Source organism: Bos indicus x Bos taurus, chromosome 29, assembly GCF_003369695.1.
Source record: "Bos indicus x Bos taurus breed Angus x Brahman F1 hybrid chromosome 29, Bos_hybrid_MaternalHap_v2.0, whole genome shotgun sequence".
Lineage (NCBI taxonomy): Eukaryota > Metazoa > Chordata > Mammalia > Artiodactyla > Bovidae > Bos > Bos indicus x Bos taurus.
Genome location: NC_040104.1, coordinates 27,936,121 through 27,948,290, shown reverse-complemented (window position 1 = coordinate 27,948,290; position 12,170 = coordinate 27,936,121).

Sequence of the window (12,170 nt, the reverse complement as noted above, 5' to 3'; positions counted from 1 at the left end):
TTCCTGTGTCTTGGTGTGTTCCTCTTTGGGTTTATCCTTCCTGGGACTCTGTGTGCTTCTGGACTTGGTTGACTATTTTCTTTCCCATGTTTAGGAAGTTTTCAGCTATTATATCTTCAAATATTTTCTCAGGTCCTTTCTCTCTTCTCCTTCTGGGACCCCTATAATGTGAATATTGGTGCATTTAATGCTGTCCCAAAGGTCTCTTAGGCTGTCTTCATTTCTTTTCATTCTTATTTCTACATTCTGTTTCATGGCAGTGATTTCCACCATTGCCACCATGTCCTCCAGTTCATTTATCTGTTTTCTACCTCAGTCATTCTGCTGTTGATTCCTTCTAATGTATTATTCATCTCTGTTTGTTCTTTAGTTCTTGTAGGTCTTTGGTGAACATTTCTTGCATTTTCTAAATCTTTGCCTCCAGCCTTTTTCTGAGATGATGAATCATCTTCACTATCATTATTCTGAAGTCTTTTTCTGGAAGGTTGCTTCATTTAGTTGTTTTTCTGGGATTTTATCTTGTCCCTTCATCTGCAACATAACTTTCTACTTTTTCATGCTTATTAACTTTCCATAATGTGGTGGACTGTGTTCTTGCTTTTTCTGTCTGCCCTCTGATAGAGCAGTCTAAAAAGCCTTGTGTAAGCCCTTAAACTTACATGGAAGACTCTGGTGGTGGGAAAACTGGGTCTTGCTCTGGTGGGGATGGCCTTGCTCTGTAAACGTTTAGTCCAACTGTCTGTTGATGGGTGGAGTTGAACTCCTCCCTGTCAGTTGTTAGACCTGAAGTGATATAGCCTTGGAGTCTATGGTAGTCTATGGTGACCTCCAACAGGGTTTGTGCCAAAGGGGACCTTCCCAGCCTGCTGCCGCCAGTGCCCTGTCCCTGTGGTAAGCTCCGGCTGACCCACACCTCCACAGGATACCCTCCAACACTAGCAGGGAATTTCATTTCAGTCTCCTGAGGGGTCGCTACTCCTTTCCTCTGAGACTTGGTGCATGCAAGATTTTTTTTGTGCCCTCCAAGACTGGAGTCTCATTCCCCCAGTCCTGTGGAAGTCTAATAATCAAATCCCACTGGCCTTCAAGGTCAGATTCCCTGGGGATTCCCGGTCCGTCTGTCAGACCCCCAGGCTGGGAAGCCTGACGTGAGGTTCAGAACCTTCACAACAGTGGAAGAACTTCTTTGGCATTATTGTTCTCCAGTTTATGGATCACCCACCTGGTGAATATAGGATTTGATTTTATTGTGATTGTGTCCCTCCTACCATCTTGCTGAGGCTTCTTTGTCTTTGGAAATGGGGCAATCTTTTTTGGTAGGTTCCAGTATCCTCCTGTCCATGATTGTTCAACAGCTAGTTGTGAATTTGTTGCTTTCATAGGAGGAGATGAGTGCACATCCTTCTACTCGGCCATCTTGGACTGGAAGCTTGTTCTATTTTCTTTAAAATATTTAAAGTCTCTTGAGCTGCTGAATTTACTACTTGATGTTTTTGATCAAAAGAATATATTTTAGCTTTGCATATAAAAGTAGCATTCCCATGTCCCATCTTTATCTTTATTTGGTTCTCTACTTTCCTAAAACAGTAGTGCTAAATTACTATGAAAGTGTGTAGATGTCCCTTTTAAAGTTGAATATTTTTATCACATGAGATTGGCACACCAACTGCAAATAACTCTGTGTTAATTTGCATTTATATGTGTTTAGTGTTGGTTGCTCAGTCATGTCCGACTCTTTGCAACCCATGGACTGTAGCCTGCCAGGCTCCTTTGTCCATGGAATTCTCCAGGCAAGAATACTGGAGTGGGTAGCCATTCCCTTCTTCAGATCTTCCTGGCCCAGGGATTGATCTGGGTCTCCTGCACTGCAGGCAGATTCTTTGCCATCTGAGCCTCTAGGGAAGGCTTTATATGTTTTTAAATATTTCTATTTGGTGTCTTGTTTCATGAAATATTTATTTCCCTTCTCAATAATAAATTTCATTTTTTTCAAAAAATTCAGCTATTGAAAAGCTGCTGTAAATTAGTTAACTATCATTTTCTGATAATTTACCACATTTCTCCTCAAAATCTTTTCATTCCATTATGGCACTCTCCTAGAGAGTTGGTCACTACAATCTAGTGTTGTTGTAGTGATGGTGGTGGCAGTGGTTATATTCTCAGATTAATCAAGGAGATCTTCCCCAGTGTTCGATCATCCCCATTTGAAGCTATAACATAAGATGACATCACAGTTATGAATGACAAAACTGATTATGGTTCCAACTTAGAAAAACCAAAAAATCAAATGAGGATAGAGCAAATGCAGCAAACTGATGTAAAGACTTGGGTTTTGAGAAATATTTTCTGAATTTATCTCTGAATATGCCATGCATTTCTACCAACAGCGTACAAGCATCCCATTTTCTCCACATCGTCATCATTTGTTATTTGTGGTCTATTTGACAGTACTCATTCTGACAGATGTGAAGTGACATCTCATTTTTGGTTTGATCTGTATTTCTCTAATTATCCATGTTGAGCATCTTTTCACGTGTCTGTTAACAATCTGTATATCTTCTTTGGAGAAATGTCTTCTCAGATCTTCTGCCCATTTTTTATTCAGGGTGTTTGTTTTTCTGATATTGAGTTATATAAGCTCTTTCTATTTTATAGCTTGTTTGTTAACCCCTTATGGGTCATATTGTTTGCAAATATCTTCTCCCATTCAGTAGTCTGCTTTTTCATTTGTCAGTGGTTTCCTTTGAGTACCAAAAGCTATGTTTAATTGGGCCGCATTTGTGTTTTTTTTTTCCTTTAATTTGTTTTTACTTTTGTTTTCTTTGTCGGAGGAGACAGTACAAAAAAAAAATATTGCCAAAATTTATGCTAAACAATGCTTCGCCTCTGGTTTCTTCTAAGAGTTTTATGATTTTTAGGTCTTACATTTAGGTCTTTAATACATTTTTTAGTTTATTTTTGTATATGTTGTGAGGAAATGCTGTAATATCATTATTTTACACGTGGCTATCTTGTTTTCCCAGCACCAGTTATTGAAAAGACTCTTTTCCCAATTGTATATTCTTGCCTCCTTTGTCACGGAGCAATCATAAATGCACGGGTTTATTTCTGGGATCTCTATTGTGCTCCATTCACCTATGTGTCTGTTTTTGTGCCAGTGCTATACTCCTTTTGATTACTGTAGCTTTGTACTATAGTCTAAAGTTGGGGAGCATATCTCCAGCTCTGTACTTTTTTTTTTTACAAAAGGGCCTTGGCTAGACAGGGTCTTTTGTAGTTCCAAATCAATTTTAGGATCATTTTTTCCAGTTCTGTGAAATACCATGGAATATTTTGATAGGGAGAGAATTGTAGACTGCCTTGACTAGTATGGACATTTTAACAATATCAATTCTTCCATTCCATGAACACAGTATATCATTCCATCTGTGTCATCCTCAATTTATTTTATCAGTATCTTATAGTTTTTCTGGTACAAACTTTTTACCTCCTTAGTTAGATATATACTTATGTATTTTTTATGCAATGGTACTTTGGCCACCTCATGCGAAGAGTTGACTCATTGGAAAAGACTCTGATGCTGGGAGGGATTGGGGGCAGGAGGAGAAGGGGACGACAGAGGATGAGATGGCTGCATGGCATCAGTGACTCGATGGACGTGAGTCTGAGTGAACTCTGGGAGTTGGTGATGGACAGGGAGGCCTGGCATGCTGCGATTCATGGGGTCACAAAGAGTCGGACACGACTGAGCAACTGAACTGAACTGATGCAATGGTAAATGGAATAGTTAAATTCTCTTTCTGATAGTTCATTGTTATTGTGTAGAAATGGAACATATTTCTTTATATTAATTTTGTGCCCTTAAAATTTACCAAAAAATAAAAATAAAAAAGCTCATTTATGAGCTCTAACAAAATTTTTGTGGCCTCTTTAGGATTTTCTACTATAGTAACATGACAGTTTTACTTCTTCAATTTGGATTGCTTTATTTCTTTTTCTTTTCTGATTGCTGTAACTAGGACTTTCAGTACTGTGTTGAATGAAAGTGGTAAGATTGGGCATCCGTGTATTGTCCCTTATCTTAGAGAAAATGCTACCAGGGTTCCACCATTTAGCATGATGTTACTTGTGGGCTTATCAAAAATGATGTTCATTATGTTGAGGTATATTCCCTTAATATACACCTTGTGGTCAGTTTTTATCATAAATGGATATTGAATTTTGTAAAAAGCTTTTTCAGTATTTACTAGGATAATCATATATGTCTTATTCTAAAATTTGTTAATATGGTATATCACATTGATTTGTGGGTATTGAACCATCCTTGCCTGCATGCGTATGTGCTCAGTCACTCAGCTGAGTCCAGCTCTTTGTGACCCCATAGACCATGGCCTGCCAGACTTCTCTGTCCCTGGGATTCTCCAGGCAAGAATACTGGAGGGGGTTGCCATTGCCCCCTCCAATCTCTGGGATGAATCACACCTAATCACCATGTATGATTCTTTTAATGTATTGTTGAATTTGAGCTTGTTAATGTTAATGCTGAGTTTGCTAGTTGGTGGCCTGTAGTATTTGATTTTGGTGTGTGACATCTTTGACATCATATTTTACCTTTTATTTCTCTGTCTGATTGCTGTGCATATACTATATTGAATAGAAGAGGTGACAGTAGACATCCTTGTCTGTTCCAGGTTTTAGTGATAGGGCTTTCAGCTTTTCACCATTTAATATTATATTGGCTGTGGGTTTGTCATAAACAGCTTCTGTTGTATTGAGATATCCCCCCCATACCCACTTTAGTTAGTTTTTATCATGAATGGATGTTGAATGTTGTCAAGTGATTGAGATGATCATGTGGTTTTTGTCTTTTGTTTATGTGGCTTATCACATTGTGTATGTTAAATCATCCTTGTGAAATTGGGATGAATCCCACTTGGTTGTGATATATCAACATTTTTATGTGTGGTTGGATATGTTTTGCTAATATGTTCTTCAAATTTTTTGCATTTATATTCACCAAAGATATTGGCCTGTAATTTTCTTTATTGGTAGTGTCTTTGTTTTGGTTTTGGTATCAGGGTGATAATAGCTATTTGTATGTTTGGTAGAATTTGCCTGTGAAGCCACTTGGTCCTGGATTTTTGTTTGTAAGAAGTTTATTAAGCTACATATTCTACTTCACTTCTATTGGTCAGTCTGTTCAAATTATCTATTTCTTCTTGATTCAGTTTTGATGGGCTTTGTGTTTATAGAAACTTGTCCATTTCTTCAACGTTGTCAGATTTGTTGGCATATAATTGCTCATACAATTTCCTTAGGTTTCTTTGTATTTCTCCAGCAACAGTTGTTATGTCTCCTTTTCATTTTGCTTCCTTGGGTTCTCTCTTTTTCTTAGTGAACATGGCCAGAGGTTTTTGTCAGTCTTGTTTATCCTTTCAAAGAACCAGCTATTGGTTTTACTGATTTTTCTATATATATATTTTTAAAATATCCATTTTATTTCCTCTCTGACCTTTATTATTTCCTTTCTTCTGATGACTTTAGGTTTTATTTGTTCTCCTTTTTCTAATTCTTTTAAGTGATTGGTTAGGTTTTTTATTTGAGATTTTTCTTGTTTTTAAGAGGAAAGCCTGTATCACTGTGAACTTCCCTCTAAGAACTGCTTCTACTGCATCTCACAGATTTTCTGTGGTTGTGCTTTTACTTTCATTTGTCTCAAGGGATTAAAAAAAAAATTCTGATTTCATCATTGACCCATTGGATATTATTTAATCTCCATGTAATCATTTTTTTCCTGCATTTCATTTTTTGTGGTTAATTTCTAATTTCATGCTATATGGACAGAAAAGATACTTGAGATAATTTCTATCCTCTTAAATTTGTTGAGTCTTGTTCTGTGCACTAGTCAGTCCTAGAGAACATTTCATTTGCATTTGAGAAGAATGTGTATTGTGTATTTTTTGGATGTGTATTGTGGGTTTTTTGGATGTAGGGCCCTGAAAAGGCCAATTAAGTCTAACTATTCTGTGGTATAATTTAAGATCTCTTTTGCCCAACTGATTTTCTGTCTAGAAGATCTGTGCATTGATGTGACTGGGGTGTTAAAGTCTCTTACTGTTATCATTTTCCTCTCAATTTCTCCATTTATGTCTGTCAGTATTTGTTTTATATATTTGGGTGCTCCTGCATTAGATGCATATGTGTTGATGAAGTGCATATATGTTGACAAGGGTAGAATCCACTCCTGGAGTTCAAGTGAATGGTGACAGTTCAGGATAACCCACTAAACCTGTGCAGAAGGTGTCCTGCCTTCTGTGAACACATGGACATGGACAAAGGCTACAATGGCAGGTCCCGCCCCTCCCTTCATATACCCCCCACCCAAACAATGGCACCTGACCTGTAAGACAACTTGGGCTTTCTCCCTGTACACCCTCGGTTACAATCATACCAGATTCCAGCCTATCTTGCTGTTTCTGTCCATCCAGTCCCAGTCCTCTCCTTGTGTTGGATCTCCAAATCCTGAGTTCCAACACCCAGAACTTGTCTGCACTAGAGGACATGAGTCTCAAGCTAGGGAGTGCAGGAGAGCAGCACTGACCATCTGTGCAGTTTTCCCTCCAGTCTGGCTGCTGTAAACCAGTTTCTATATTCTTCTCTAAGGCTCTTTTCCTGTCCTGGCCAATCTTCTCACTGGTGGAGGGGCTTCCTAGGGTGCAAGAAACTTGCTTCTTTCACAGCTCCCTCCCTCCCAGGATCACAGGTATAATCCTAAAATCTTTTTCCTTTTCTGTTTTTCTTCTGTTATATCTAGTTATGTGGAGATTTTCTTTACCTCTCAGCAGTCTTAGGTCTTCTGCAAATGTTCAGTAGATATTCTATGAGAATTGTTCAACATGTAGATGTATTTTTGATAGTGGGAGGGGGTAAGCTTCATGTTCTACAACTCTGCCATCTTCATCATATTCTTGTCTGTAAAGCTTTTTACCTTTCCATGAAATATGAATTAAAGCATTTCTGGGTAGAATATTCTTGGTCATAGATTTTTCCCTTTTATCACGTTAAGTTTATCATGGCACTTCCTTTTGGCCTCAGAGTTTCTGCTGAAAAATCAGCAGATAGCCTGATGGGAGTTCCTTTAGTGTAACTTGTTGCTTTTCCCTTTCTGCTTTTCATGGTCTCTTTATTTTTTGACATTTTAATTATGAGGTATCTGGGGGTGGCCCTCTATGGCTTGATCCTACTTGGAATTTTTTATGCTTCCTGGACCTGGATGTCTTGGAAAGGACCTCACCTTTCCAAGGTTAGGAAAGTTTTCAGCTAAAATGGCTTCAACTATGTTATCTACACCTTTACTCTCTTCTCCTTCTGGGACCTCTATAATGCAAATGTTAGTATGTTTGATGTTGTCATTTGTTGTTGTGATTCAGTTGCTCAGTTGTGTCTGACACTTTGTGACCCCATGGACTACAGCATGCCAGAGTTTCTACCTTAACCGTCTCCCAGAGTTTTCTCAAACTCATGTCCACTGAGTCCATTGGATGGATGATGTCATCCATCCATCTCATCCTCTGTCATCCCCTTCTCCTGCCTTCAATATTTTCCAGCATTAGAGTCTTTCCAATGAGTTGGCTCTTTGCATCAGGTGGCCAAAGTATTAGAACTTCAGCTTCAATATCAGTGAATATTCAGGGTTGATTTCCTTTAGGATTGACTGGTTTGATCTCATTGCTGTACAAGTGACTCTCAAGGATCTTGTCCAACACCACAGTTTGAAAACATTGATTCTTCAGTGCTCAGCCTTCTTTATGGTCCAACTATCAATCCATACATGACTAATGGAAAAAACTATAGCTTTGAATATATAGAACTTTGTTGGCAAAGTAATGTCTCTGGTTTTAAAATGCTGTCTATATTTGTCATAGCTTTCCTTCCAAGTGTGTTTTAATTTCATGGCTGCAGTCACCATCTGCAGTGATTTTGGAGCCCAAGAAAGTGAAGTCTCTCACTGTTTCCATTGTTGGCCCATTTATTTGCAATGAAGTAATGGGATAGGATTCCATGACTTAGTTTTCTGAATGTTGAGTTTTAAGCCAACTTTTTCACTGTCTTCTTTCACCTTCATCAAGAGGCTTTTTAGTTCCTCTTCACTTTCTGCCATAAGGGTGGTGTCATCTGCATATCTGAGGTTATTGATATTTCTTTTGGCAATCTTGATTCCAGCTTGTGCTTCATCTAACCTGAAATTTCACGTGATGTACTCTGCATTTAAATTAAATAAACAGGGTGAAATTATACATATTCAATATGACAATATACATCCTTGATGTACTCGTTTCCTAATTTTGAATCAGTCCATTTTTCCATGTCTGGGTACTAACTGTTGCTCCTTGACCTGCATATAGGTTTCTCAGAGGGCAGGTAAGATGGTCTGGTATTCACATCTCTCTAAGAATTTTTAATTCTTTAAGAATTTTCCAGTTTGTTGTGATGCATACAGTCAAAGGCTTTGGTGTAGTCAGTCAATGAAGCAGAAGTAGATGTTTTTCTGGAATCCTCTTGCCTATTCTATGATCCAGTGGATGTTGGCAATTTTTATCTCTGGTTTCTTTGCCTTTCTAAATCCAGCTTGTACATCTAGATGTTCTCAGTTCACATGCTGTTGAAGCGTAGCCTGAAGGATTTTGAACATTACTTTGCTAGCATGTAAAATGAGTGCAATTGCACAGTACTTTGAGCATTCTTTGGCATTGCCTTTCTTGGGGATTGGAATGAAAACTGACTTTTTGCAGTTCTGTGGCCACTGCTGAGTTTTCCAAATTTGCTGGCATACCTAGTGCAGCACTTTCACAGCATCATCTTTTAGGATTTGAAATAGTTCAGTTGGAATTCCATCACCCTCACTAGCTTTGTTAGTAGTGGTGCTTCCTAAGGCCCACTCAACTTTGCACTCTAGGATGCTGGCTCTAGGTGAGTGATCATGCCATTGTGGTTTCCAGGTCATTAAGATCTTTTTGTATAGTTTCTCTGTGTCTTCTTGCCACCTCTTCTTAATATCTTCTGCTTCTGTTAAGTTCATACCATTTCTGTCCTTACTATGCCTATCTTTGTATGAAATGTCCCCTTCAGTTCAGTTGCTCAGTCGTGTCCGACTGTGACCCCGTGAACTGCAGCGTGCCAGGCCTCCCTGTCCATCACCAACTCCTGGAGTTTACACAAACCCATGTCCATTGAGTCGGTGATGCCATCCAACCATCTCATCCTCTGTTGTCCTCTTCTCCTCCTGCCTTCAATCTTTCCCAACATCAGGATCTTTTCAAGTAAGTCAGCTCTTCACATCAGGTATGAATGAAAATACCTTTAATGAATAGGACATCTTTTTTTTTTTTCTCTTCTAGAAGGTCTTTGGCAACCCACTCCAGTGTTCTTGCCTGGAGAATCCCAGGGATGGGGGAACCTGGTGGGCTGCCATCTATGGGGTCACACAGAGTTGGAAACGACTGAAGCAATTTAGCAGCAGCAACAGCAGCAGCAGGTCTTGTATGTCTTCATGGAATCATTCACTTCAGCTTCTTTGGCATTTGTGGTTGGGGCATAGCGTTGGATTACTGTGATCCAAGTAAATGATTTGACTTGGTAACAAACAGAAATCATTTTGTCATTTTTGAGACTGCACCCATTTTGGACTCTTTTGTTGACTATGAGGGCTACTTCATTCCTTCTAAGGAATTCTTGCCCAAAGTAATAATAGATAGAATGATCATCGAAATAAAACTCACCAATTCCCATCCATTTGATCCTAAAATGTTGATATTCACACTTGCTGTCCCCTGTTTGACCACTTCTGATTTACCTTGATTTATGGACCTAACATTCCAATATTGTTCTTTATAACATCAGGCTTTACTTTCATCACCAGACACATGCACAACTGGGCACTGTTCCTGCTTTGGTTCAGCCTTTTCATTGCTTCTGGAGCTATTTCTATACTCTTCTCCAGTAGCATCTTGGCACCTACCAACCTGTTCATCTTTCAGTGTTATATCTTTTTTGCCTTTTCATACTGCTCATGGTGTTCTCAAGGCAAGAATCCTGAAATGATTTGCCATTCCCTTCTCCAGTGGACCACATTTTGTCCGAACTCTTCACCATGTCCCATCCATCTTGGGTGACCCTACATGGCATGGCTTGTAGTTTCATTGAGTTAGACAAGACTGTGATCCATGTGATGTTGTCAAAAAGGTTTTTTAAAAATGTTCTCATTGGTTTTTATTCCTTTTTTATTTTTTAGTCAGATTCAGTGATTTCCATTACTCTGCCTTACAGTTCATTGATCTGTTTTTCTGTATCTTGTAATCCAGCAGTCTCCAACCTTTGTGGCCCCAGAAACTGGTTTCATAGAAGACAGTTTTTCCATAGACCAAATAAGAGGAATGGTTTCAGAATGATTTAAGTACATTATATTCATTGTGCACTTTACTTCTATTATTATTACATCAACTCCACTTCACTTCATCAGGCATTAGACTTTGGAGGTTGGAGACCCCTGTTCTAATCTACTATTCATTCCTGCAAGTGCATTTTTTATTTCAGTTATTGTATTCTTCAGCTCCCTTTTATACTTTCTTACATCTTTTCTTTGATAAACATCTCAGTGTGTTCATCCATTTTCTCTTAAATTCTCTGATCATATTTACAATCGTTACCTTGATCTCTTTATTGGGTTAATTGCCTATCTCCACTTCTCTTTGTTCTTCTCGGGTGTTATCTCATTCCTTCATTTGTAACATGTTCCTTTCACTATTTTTTTTGCTGAATTTTCTGTGTTTATTTCTATATATCTGGTAGGTTCTGGGGTTGGGAGGTTGTGGGGCCAGGATTCCATGGTCTCCTGTTGGCCTGCTTGCAGGTATTGTTTCTTGACATGGCTGGCTGCAGTTTCCTAGGCATCCCAAAGCTAGTGCTGACCTACTAGTGAGTGGGGCTGGATCCCAGGGCAGCTGGCTGAGATCAAGGTATCTCAGAGTTGGCATTGTCCTGGTGGGCAGGACCAGAGCCCTTGGTGTCCTGGGGCTGACGCAGGCCTTAGGGTATGTTTTCTGGGACCTGACAAGACAGGCTATGGGGCTACAGTGATCCCAGTGCTCATGTCCATCTGCTACTGGGAAGGTTTCAAGGTCAGGGGAATCTGGGACTGATGGCCACCCACTGGTGGGTAGAACTTCTCCAGTCTTTGGGTGCAGAGCCCTGGGTGTCCTATTGGTCCACTGGTGGTCAGGGCCAGGTGTTTATATATTTGGCTTCAGGGTCCCAATTTTGTGTCGGCCCACTGATGGAAGGGATGAGATCCCATGACAGCTGGCTGAGAGGCCCAGGATGTCTCAGAACTGGTGTTGGCCTGTTGGTGAGTAGGACCAGAGCTGAGAGTTTCCTAGGGCTGGTGCTGTCTAGCTGGTAGGAGGGTGATTTTCTTCCACTGTAGACTGGGAGGTCATGGTGGCTCCAGGGCTGTTGTCTCCCCACTGGTTAGGTGGACCTGAGTCTCAGGGTTTCTAGTAGTAGAGTCCTCAGGGTCCTGGAACTGGTGTATCAGCCTGATGGTGGGTGGGTCTAGGGCTGGTGGTCCTGGGGCTGGTGCCTACTCATTGGTGGGCAGAGTTGGATTCTGAGGTCTCTTGCTGCAGAGCCCTGAGGGGTTCCTGGGCTAGTTCCTGTCTGCTGGTATTTGGAGCTTGGTCCCGTTGGTGGACAAGGTCGTGTCCTGGGGTAGCTGTGGGCTCAGGAGGTCTTAAGGCAACTTGCCTACTAGTGGGTATTGCTTTTCCCCCACCTGGCTAATTGCTTGGCCTGAGGCATCCTAGTACTTGGGCCTACAGGGAAAAGCTCTCAGTGCTAATAAGCTAAAGGGAGGATCGGCAAAATGGCACTTGCCACCATCTGTGTCCATGTGGTAGGACAGTCTCCAATAAATGACTCCCACCAGCATCGCTATCCATGGGGTCAGTTCCACTTGCCTCCTGACTGTCTAGGAGACTCTCCAAGATCAGCAGGTAGATGTGACTCAGGTCTCTGCCTTGGGTCCTGGAGTATGTGAGACTTTGTGTGCAACATTTAAGACTGGAGTCTCTATTTCCCATAGGCATCTGGGTCTTCTGAAAGAAAGTCCTGAT